The sequence below is a fragment of the Chiloscyllium plagiosum genome, unplaced genomic scaffold (genome assembly GCF_037043375.1).
Source record: "Chiloscyllium plagiosum isolate Xiang-an unplaced genomic scaffold, Cpla_swu_hap1 HiC_scaffold_121, whole genome shotgun sequence".
NCBI lineage: Eukaryota > Metazoa > Chordata > Chondrichthyes > Orectolobiformes > Hemiscylliidae > Chiloscyllium > Chiloscyllium plagiosum.
Window position 1 is genome coordinate 15,001 of NW_028270260.1, and position 10,000 is coordinate 25,000.

The following is a 10,000-nucleotide window of genomic DNA, read 5'->3' on the forward strand; positions in this document are numbered from 1 at the left end:
CGGGCTGTTTAGGGTCACACTGACCGGGCTGTTTAGGGTCACACTGACCGGGCTGTTTAGGGACACACTGACCGGGCTGTTTAGGGTCACACTGACCGGGCTGTTTAGGGACACACTGACCGGGCTGTTTAGGGTCACACTGACCGGGCTGTTTAGGGACACACTGACCGGGCTGTTTAGGGTCACACTGACCGGGCTGTTTAGGGACACACTGACCGGGCTGTTTAGGGTCACACTGACCGGGCTGTTTAGGGTCACACTGACCGGGCTGTTTAGGGACACACTGACCGGGCTGTTTAGGGACACACTGACCGGGCTGTTTAGGGACACACTGACCGGGCTGTTTAGGGTCACACTGACCGGGCTGTTTAGGGACACACTGACCGGGCTGTTTAGGGTCACACTGACCAGGCTGTTTAGGGACACACTGACCGGGCTGTTTAGGGTCACACTGACCGGGCTGTTTAGGGACACACTGACCGGGCTGTTTAGGGTCACACTGACCGGGCTGTTTAGGGACACACTGACCGGGCTGTTTAGGGTCACACTGACCGGGCTGTTTAGGGTCACACTGACCGGGCTGTTTAGGGTCACACTGACCGGGCTGTTTTGGGACACACTGACCGGGCTGTTTAGGGACACACTGACCGGGCTGTTTAGGGTCACACTGACCGGGCTGTTTAGGGACACACTGACCGGGCTGTTTAGGGTCACACTGACCGGGCTGTTTAGGGACACACTGACCGGGCAGTTTAGGGTCTCTCTGACCGGGCTGTTTAGGGACACACTGACCGGGCTGTTTAGGGACACACTGACCGGGCTGTTTAGGGTCACACTGACCGGGCTGTTTAGGGACACACTGACCGGGCTGTTTAGGGACACACTGACCGGGCTGTTTAGGGTCACACTGACCGGGCTGTTTAGGGACACACTGACCGGGCTGTTTAGGGACACACTGACCGGGCTGTTTAGGGTCACACTGACCGGGCTGTTTAGGGTCACACTGACCGGGCTGTTTAGGGACACACTGACCGGGCAGTTTAGGGTCTCTCTGACCGGGCTGTTTAGGGACACACTGACCGGGCTGTTTAGGGACACACTGACCGGGCTCTTTAGGGACACACTGACCGGGCTGTTTAGGGTCACACTGACCGGGCTGTTTAGGGACACACTGACCGGGCAGTTTAGGGTCTCTCTGACCGGGCTGTTTAGGGACACACTGACCGGGCTGTTTAGGGACACACTGACCGGGCTGTTTAGGGACACACTGACCGGGCTGTTTAGGGACACACTGACCGGGCTGTTTAGGGTCACACTGACCGGGCTGTTTAGGGTCACACTGACCGGGCTGTTTAGGGTCACACTGACCGGGCTGTTTAGGGTCACACTGACCGGGCTGTTTAGGGACACACTGACCGGGCTGTTTAGGGTCACACTGACCGGGCTGTTTAGGGTCACACTGACCGGCCTGTTTAGGGACACACTGACCGGGCTGTTTAGGGACACACTGACCGGGCTGTTTAGTGACACACTGACCGGGCTGTTTAGGGACACACTGACCGGGCTGTTTAGGGTCACACTGACCGGGCTGTTTAGGGACACACTGACCGGGCAGTTTAGGGTCACACTGACCGGGCTGTTTAGGGTCTCTCTGACCGGGCTGTTTAGGGACACACTGACCGGGCTGTTTAGGGTCACACTGACCGGGCTGTTTAGGGACACACTGACCGGGCTGTTTAGGGTCTCTCTGACCGGGCTGTTTAGGGACACACTGACCGGGCTGTTTAGGGTCACACTGACCGGGCTGTTTAGGGACACACTGACTGGGCTGTTTAGGGACACACTGACCGGGCTGTTTAGGTTCACACTGACCGGGCTGTTTAGGGTCTCTCTGACCGGGCTGTTTAGGGACACACTGACCGGGCTGTTTAGGGACACACTGACCGGGCTGTTTAGGTTCACACTGACCGGGCTGTTTAGGGTCTCTCTGACCGGGCTGTTTAGGGACACACTGACCGGGCTGTTTAGGGTCACACTGACCGGGCTGTTTAGGGACACACTGACCGGGCTGTTTAGGGTCACACTGACCGGGCTGTTTAGGGACACACTGACCAGGCTGTTTAGGGTCACACTGACCGGGCTGTTTAGTGACACACTGACCGGGCTGTTTAGGGTCACACTGACCGGGCTGGTTAGGGACACACTGACCGGGCTGTTTAGGGTCACACTGACCGGGCTGTTTAGGGACACACTGACCGGGCTGTTTAGGGACACACTGACCGGGCTGTTTAGGGTCACACTGACCGGGCTGTTTAGGGTCACACTGACCGGGCTGTTTAGGGCCACACTGACCGGGCTGGTTAGGGACACACTGACCGGGCTGTTTAGGGTCACACTGACCGGGCTGGTTAGGGTCACACTGACCGGGCTGTTTAGGGTCACACTGACCGGGCTGTTTAGGGACACACTGACCGGGCTGTTTAGGGACACACTGACCGGGCTGTTTAGGGACACACTGACCGGGCTGTTTAGGGTCACACTGACCGGGCTGTTTAGGGTCACACTGACCGGGCTGTTTAGGGTCACACTGACCGGGCTGTTTAGGGACACACTGACCGGGCTGTTTAGGGACACACTGACCGGGCTGTTTAGGGACACACTGACCGGGCTGTTTAGGGACACACTGACCGGGCTGTTTAGGGACACACTGACCGGGCTGTTTAGGGTCACACTGACCGGGCTGTTTAGGGTCACACTGACCGGGCTGTTTAGGGACACACTGACCGGGCTGTTTAGGGACACACTGACCGGGCTGTTTAGGGACACACTGACCGGGCTGTTTAGGGTCACACTGACCGGGCTGTTTAGGGACACACTGACCGGGCTGTTTAGGGTCACACTGACCGGGCTGTTTAGGGTCTCTCTGACCGGGCTGTTTAGGGACACACTGACCGGGCTGTTTAGGGTCACACTGACCGGGCTGTTTAGGGACACACTGACCGGGCTGTTTAGGGACACACTGACCGGGCTGTTTAGGGTCACACTGACCGGGCTGTTTAGGGACACACTGACCGGGCTGTTTAGGGACACACTGACCGGGCTGTTTAGGGTCACACTGAACGGGCTGTTTAGGGTCACACTGACCGGGCTGTTTAGGGTCTCTCTGACCGGGCTGTTTAGGGTCACACTGACCGGGCTGTTTAGGGTCACACTGACCGGGCTGTTTAGGGACACACTGACCGGGCTGTTTAGGGTCACACTGACCGGGCTGTTTAGGGTCTCTCTGACCGGGCTGTTTAGGGTCACACTGACCGGGCTGTTTAGGGTCACACTGACCGGGCTGTTTAGGGACACACTGACTGGGCTGTTTAGGGACACAGTGACCGGGCTGTTTAGGGTCACACTGAACGGGCTGTTTAGGGTCACACTGAACGGGCTGTTTAGGGTCACACTGAACGGGCTGTTTAGGGTCACACTGACCGGGCTGTTTAGGGACACACTGACTGGGCTGTTTAGGGACACAGTGACCGGGCCGTTTAGGGTCACACTGACCGGGCTGTTTAGGGTCACACTGACCGGGCTGTTTAGGGTCACACTGACCGGGCTGTTTAGGGACACACTGACTGGGCTGTTTAGGGACACAGTGACCGGGCCGTTTAGGGTCACACTGACCGGGCTGTTTAGGGTCACACTGACCGGGCTGTTTAGGGACACACTGACCGGGCTGTTTAGGGTCACACTGACCGGGCTGATTAGGGTCACACTGAACGGGCTGTTTAGGGTCTCTCTGAACGGGCTGTTTAGGGTCACACTGACCGGGCTGTTTAGGGACACACTGACCGGGCTGTTGAGGGTCACACTGATCGGGCTGTTTAGGGTCACACTGACCGGGCTGTTTAGGGTCACACTGACCGGGCTGTTTAGGGACACACTGACCGGGCTGTTTAGGGTCACACTGACCGGGCTGTTTAGGGACACACTGACCGGGCTGTTTAGGGACACACTGACCGGGCTGTTTAGGGACACCCTGACCGGGCTGTTTAGGGTCACACTGACCGGGCTGTTTAGGGACACACTGACCGGGCTGTTTAGGGTCACACTGACCGGGCTGTTTAGGGACACACTGACCGGGCTGTTTAGGGACACACTGACCGGGCTGTTTAGGGTCACACTGACCGGGCTGTTTAGGGTCACACTGACCGGGCTGTTTAGGGACACACTGACCGGGCTGTTTAGGGTCACACTGACCGGGCTGTTTAGGGTCACACTGACCGGGCTGTTTAGGGACACACTGACCGGGCTGTTTAGGGTCACACTGACCGGCCTGTTTAGGGTCACACTGACCGGGCTGTTTAGGGTCTCTCTGACCGGGCTGTTTAGGGACACACTGACCGGGCTGTTTAGGGACACACTGACCGGGCTGTTTAGGGTCACACTGACCGGGCTGTTTAGGGTCACACTGACCGGGCTGTTTAGGGACACACTGACCGGGCTGTTTAGGGTCACACTGACCGGGCTGTTTAGGGACACACTGACCGGGCTGTTTAGGGTCTCTCTGACCGGGCTGTTTAGGGTCACACTGACCGGGCTGCTTAGGGACACACTGACCGAGCTGTTTAGGGTCACACTGACCGGGCTGTTTAGGGACACACTGACCGGGCTGTTTAGGGACACACTGACCGGGCTGTTTAGGGTCACACTGACCGGGCTGTTTAGGGACACACTGACCGGGCTGTTTAGTGACACACTGACCGGGCTGTTTAGGGTCACACTGACCGGGCTGTTTAGGGACACACTGACCGGGCTGTTTAGGGTCACACTGACCGGCCTGTTTAGGGTCAAACTGACCGGGCTGTTTAGGGTCACACTGACCGGGCTGTTTAGGGACACACTGACCGGGCTGTTTAGGGACACACTGACCGGGCTGTTTAGGGTCACACTGACCGGGCTGTTTAGGGACACACTGACCGGGCTGTTTAGGGTCACACTGACCGGGCTGTTTAGGGACACACTGATCGGGCTGTTTAGGGACACACTGACCGGGCTGTTTAGGGACACTCTGACCGGGCTGTTTAGGGTCACACTGACCGGGCTGTTTAGGGACACACTGACCGGGCTGTTTAGGGACACACTGACCGGGCTGTTTAGGGTCACACTGACCGGGCTGTTTAGGGACACACTGACCGGGCTGTTTAGGGTCACACTGACCGGGCTGTTTAGGGACACACTGACCGGGCTGTTTAGGGTCACACTGACCGGGCTGTTTAGGGACACACTGACCGGGCTGTTTAGGGTCACACTGACCGGGCTGTTTTGGGACACACTGACCGGGCTGTTTAGGGACACACTGACCGGGCTGTTTAGGGACACACTGACCGGGCTGTTTAGGGTCACACTGACCGGGCTGTTTAGGGACACACTGACCGGGCTGTTTAGGGTCACACTGACCGGGCTGTTTACGGTCACACTGACCGGGCTGTTTAGGGTCACACTGACCGGGCTGTTTAGGGACACACTGACCGTGCTGTTTAGGGACACACTGACCGGGCTGTTTAGGGACACACTGACCGGGCTGTTTAGGGACACACTGACCGGGCTGTTTAGGGTCACACTGACCGGGCTGTTTAGGGACACACTGACCGGGCTGTTTAGGGACACACTGACCGGGCTGTTTAGGGTCACACTGACCGGGCTGTTTAGGGTCACACTGACCGGGCTGTTTAGGGACACACTGACCGGGCTGTTTAGGGACACACTGACCGGGCTGTTTAGGGTCACACTGACCGAGCTGTTTAGGGTCACACTGACCGGGCTGTTTAGGGACACACTGACCGGGCTGTTTAGGGACACACTGACCGGGCTGTTTAGGGACACACTGACCGGGCTGTTTAGGGTCTCTCTGACCGGGCTGTTTAGGGACACACTGACCGGGCTGTTTAGGGTCTCTCTGACCGGGCTGTTTGGGGTCACACTGACCGGGCTGTTTAGGGTCACACTGACCGGGCTGTTTAGGGTCACACTGACCGGGCTGTTTAGGGACACACTGACCGGGCTGTTTAGGGTCACACTGACCGGGCTGTTTAGGGACACACTGACCGGGCTGTTTAGGGTCACACTGACCGGGCTGTTTAGGGACACACTGACCGGGCTGTTTAGGGACACACTGACCGGGCTGTTTAGGGTCACACTGACCGGGCTGTTTAGGGTCACACTGACCGGGCTGTTTAGGGACACACTGACCGGGCTGTTTAGGGTCACACTGACCGGGCTGTTTAGGGACACACTGACCGGGCTGTTTAGGGACACAGTGACCGGGCCGTTTAGGGTCACACTGACCGGGCTGTTTAGGGTCACACTGACCGGGCTGTTTAGGGACACACTGACCGGGCTGTTTAGGGTCTCTCTGACCGGGCTGTTTAGGGACACACTGACCGGGCTGTTTAGGGTCACACTGACCGGGCTGTTTAGGGACACACTGACCGAGCTGTTTAGGGTCACACTGACCGGGCTGTTTAGGGTCACACTGACCGGGCTGTTTAGGGACACACTGACCGGGCTGTTTAGGGTCACACTGACCGGGCTGTTTAGGGACACACTGACCGGGCTGTTTAGGGTCACACTGACCGGGCTGTTTAGGGACACACTGACCGGGCTGTTTAGGGACACACTGACCGGGCTGTTTAGGGTCACACTGACCGGGCTGTTTAGGGACACACTGACCGGGCTGTTTAGGGTCTCTCTGACCGGGCTGTTTAGGGTCACACTGACCGGGCTGTTTAGGGACACACTGACCGGGCTGTTTAGGGACACACTGACCGGGCTGTTTAGGGTCACACTGACCGGGCTGTTTAGGGACACACTGACCGGGCTGTTTAGGGACACACTGACCGGGCTGTTTAGGGACACCCTGACCGGGCAGTTTAGGGTCTCTCTGACCGGGCTGTTTAGGGACACACTGACCGGGCTGTTTAGGGTCACACTGACCGGGCTGTTTAGGGTCACACTGACCGGGCTGTTTAGGGACACACTGACCGGGCTGTTTAGGGTCACACTGACCGGGCTGTTTAGGGACACACTGACCGGGCTGTTTAGGGACACACTGACCGGGCTGTTTAGGGACACACTGACCGGGCTGTTTAGGGTCACACTGACCGGGCTGGTTAGGGTCACACTGACCGGGCTGTTTAGGGTCACACTGACCGGGCTGTTTAGGGACACACTGACCGGGCTGTTTAGGGTCACACTGACCGGGCTGTTTAGGGTCACACTGACCGGGCTGTTTAGGGTCACACTGACCGGGCTGTTTAGGGACACACTGACCGGGCAGTTTAGGGTCTCTCTGACCGGGCTGTTTAGGGACACACTGACCGGGCTGTTTAGGGACACACTGACCGGGCTGTTTAGGGTCACACTGACCGGGCTGTTTAGGGACACACTGACCGGGCTGTTTAGGGACACACTGACCGGGCTGTTTAGGGTCACACTGACCGGGCTGTTTAGGGACACACTGACCGGGCTGTTTAGGGACACACTGACCGGGCTGTTTAGGGACACACTGACTGGGCTGTTTAGGGACACACTGACCGGGCTGTTTAGGGACACACTGACCGGGCTGTTTAGGGTCACACTGACCGGGCTGGTTAGGGACACACTGACCGAGCTGTTTAGGGTCACACTGACCGGGCTGTTTAGGGACACACTGACCGGGCTGTTTAGGGTCACACTGACCGGGCTGTTTAGGGACACACTGACCGGGCAGTTTAGGGTCTCTCTGACCGGGCAGTTTAGGGACACACTGACCGGGCTGTTTAGGGTCACACTGACCGGGCTGTTAAGGGACACACTGACCGGGCTGTTTAGGGACACACTGTCCGGGCTGGTTAGGGACACACTGACCGGGCTGTTTAGAGTCACACTGACCGGGCTGTTTAGGGTCACACTGACCGGGCTGTTTAGGGACACACTGACCGGGCTGTTTAGGGTCACACTGACCGGGCTGTTTAGGGTCACACTGACCGGGCTGTTTAGAGTCACACTGACCGGGCTGTTTAGGGTCTCTCTGACCGGGCTGTTTAGGGTCTCTCTGACCGGGCTGTTTAGGGTCACACTGACCGGGCTGTTTAGGGTCACACTGACCGGGCTGTTTAGGGTCACACTGACCGGGCTGTTTAGGGTCACACTGACCGGGCTGTTTAGGGTCTCTCTGACCGGGCTGTTTAGGGTCTCTCTGACCGGGCTGTTTAGGGTCACACTGACCGGGCTGTTTAGGGTCACACTGACCGGGCTGTTTAGGGTCACACTGACCGGGCTGTTTAGGGTCTCTCTGACCGGGCTGTTTAGGGACACACTGACCGGGCTGTTTAGGGACACACTGACCGGGCTGTTTAGGGACACACTGACCGGGCTGTTTAGGGTCACACTGACCGGGCTGTTTAGGGACACACTGACCGGGCTGTTTAGGGACACACTGACCGGGCTGTTTAGGGACACACTGACCGGGCTGTTTAGGGACACACTGACCGGGCTGTTTAGGGTCACACTGACCGGGCTGTTTAGGGTCACACTGACCGGGCTGTTTAGGGACACACTGACCGGGCTGTTTAGGGACACACTGACCGGGCTGTTTAGGGTCACACTGACCGGGCTGTTTAGGGTCACACTGACCGGGCTGTTTAGGGTCACACTGACCGGGATGTTTAGGGACACACTGACCGGGCTGTTTAGGGACACACTGACCGGGCTGTTTAGGGACACACTGACCGGGCTGTTTAGGGTCACACTGACCGGGATGTTTAGGGACACACTGACCGGGCTGTTTAGGGACACACTGACCGGGCTGTTTAGGGTCACACTGACCGGGCTGTTTAGGGACACACTGACCGGGCTGTTTAGGGTCACATTGACCGGGCTGTTTAGGGACACACTGACCGGGCTGTTTAGGGACACACTGACCGGGCTGTTTAGGGACACACTGACCGGGCTGTTTAGGGACACACTGACCGGGCTGTTTAGGGACACACTGACCGGGCTGTTTAGGGACACACTGACCGGGCTGTTTAGGGTCACACTGACCGGGCTGTTTAGGGACACACTGACCGGGCTGTTTAGGGTCACATTGACCGGGCTGTTTAGGGACACACTGACCGGGCTGTTTAGGGACACACTGACCGGGCTGTTTAGGGACACACTGACCGGGCTGTTTAGGGTCACACTGACCGGGCTGTTTAGGGTCTCTCAGACCGGGCTGTTTAGGGACACACTGACCGGGCTGTTTAGGGACACACTGACCGGGCTGTTTAGGGACACACTGACCGGGCTGTTTAGGGACACACTGACCGGGCTGTTTAGGGTCACACTGACCGGGCTGTTTAGGGTCACACTGACCGGGCTGTTTAGGGACACACTGACCGGGCTGTTTAGGGACACACTGACCGGGCTGTTTAGGGTCACACTGACCGGGCTGTTTAGGGACACACTGACCGGGCTGTTTAGGGTCACACTGACCGGGCTGTTTGGGGTCACACTGACCGGGCTGTTTAGGGTCACACTGACCGGTCTGTTTAGGGACACACTGACCGGGCTGTTTAGGGTCTCTCTGTTCGGGCTGTTTAGGGTCACACTGACCGGGCTGTTTAGGGTCACACTGACCGGGCTGTGTTGGCTCGATCTGACCTCTGACCGGGCTGTTTAGGGTCACACTGACCGGGCTGTTTAGGGACACACTGACCGGGCTGTTTAGGGTCACACTGACCGGGCTGTTTAGGGACACACTGACCGGGCTGTTTAGGGTCACACTGACCGGGCTGTTTAGGGACACACTGACCGAGCTGTTTAGGGACACACTGACCGGGCTGTTTAGGGTCACACTGACCGGGCTGTTTAGGGACACACTGACCGGGCTGTTTAGGGACACACTGACCGGGCTGTTTAGGGTCACACTGACCGGGCTGTGTTGGCTCGATCTGACCTCTGACCGGGCTGTGTTGGCTCGATCTGACCT

At 58.2% G+C, this 10,000-nt stretch overlaps 1 protein-coding gene across 1 annotated transcript in view; it reads right to left on the reverse strand.

The window, feature by feature from the left end:
* The window catches only part of LOC148134010 (integrin alpha-M-like), a 94,425-nt gene that overhangs the window by 2,643 nt on the left and 81,782 nt on the right, over window positions 1-10,000 (reverse strand). The window lies entirely within an intron of this gene.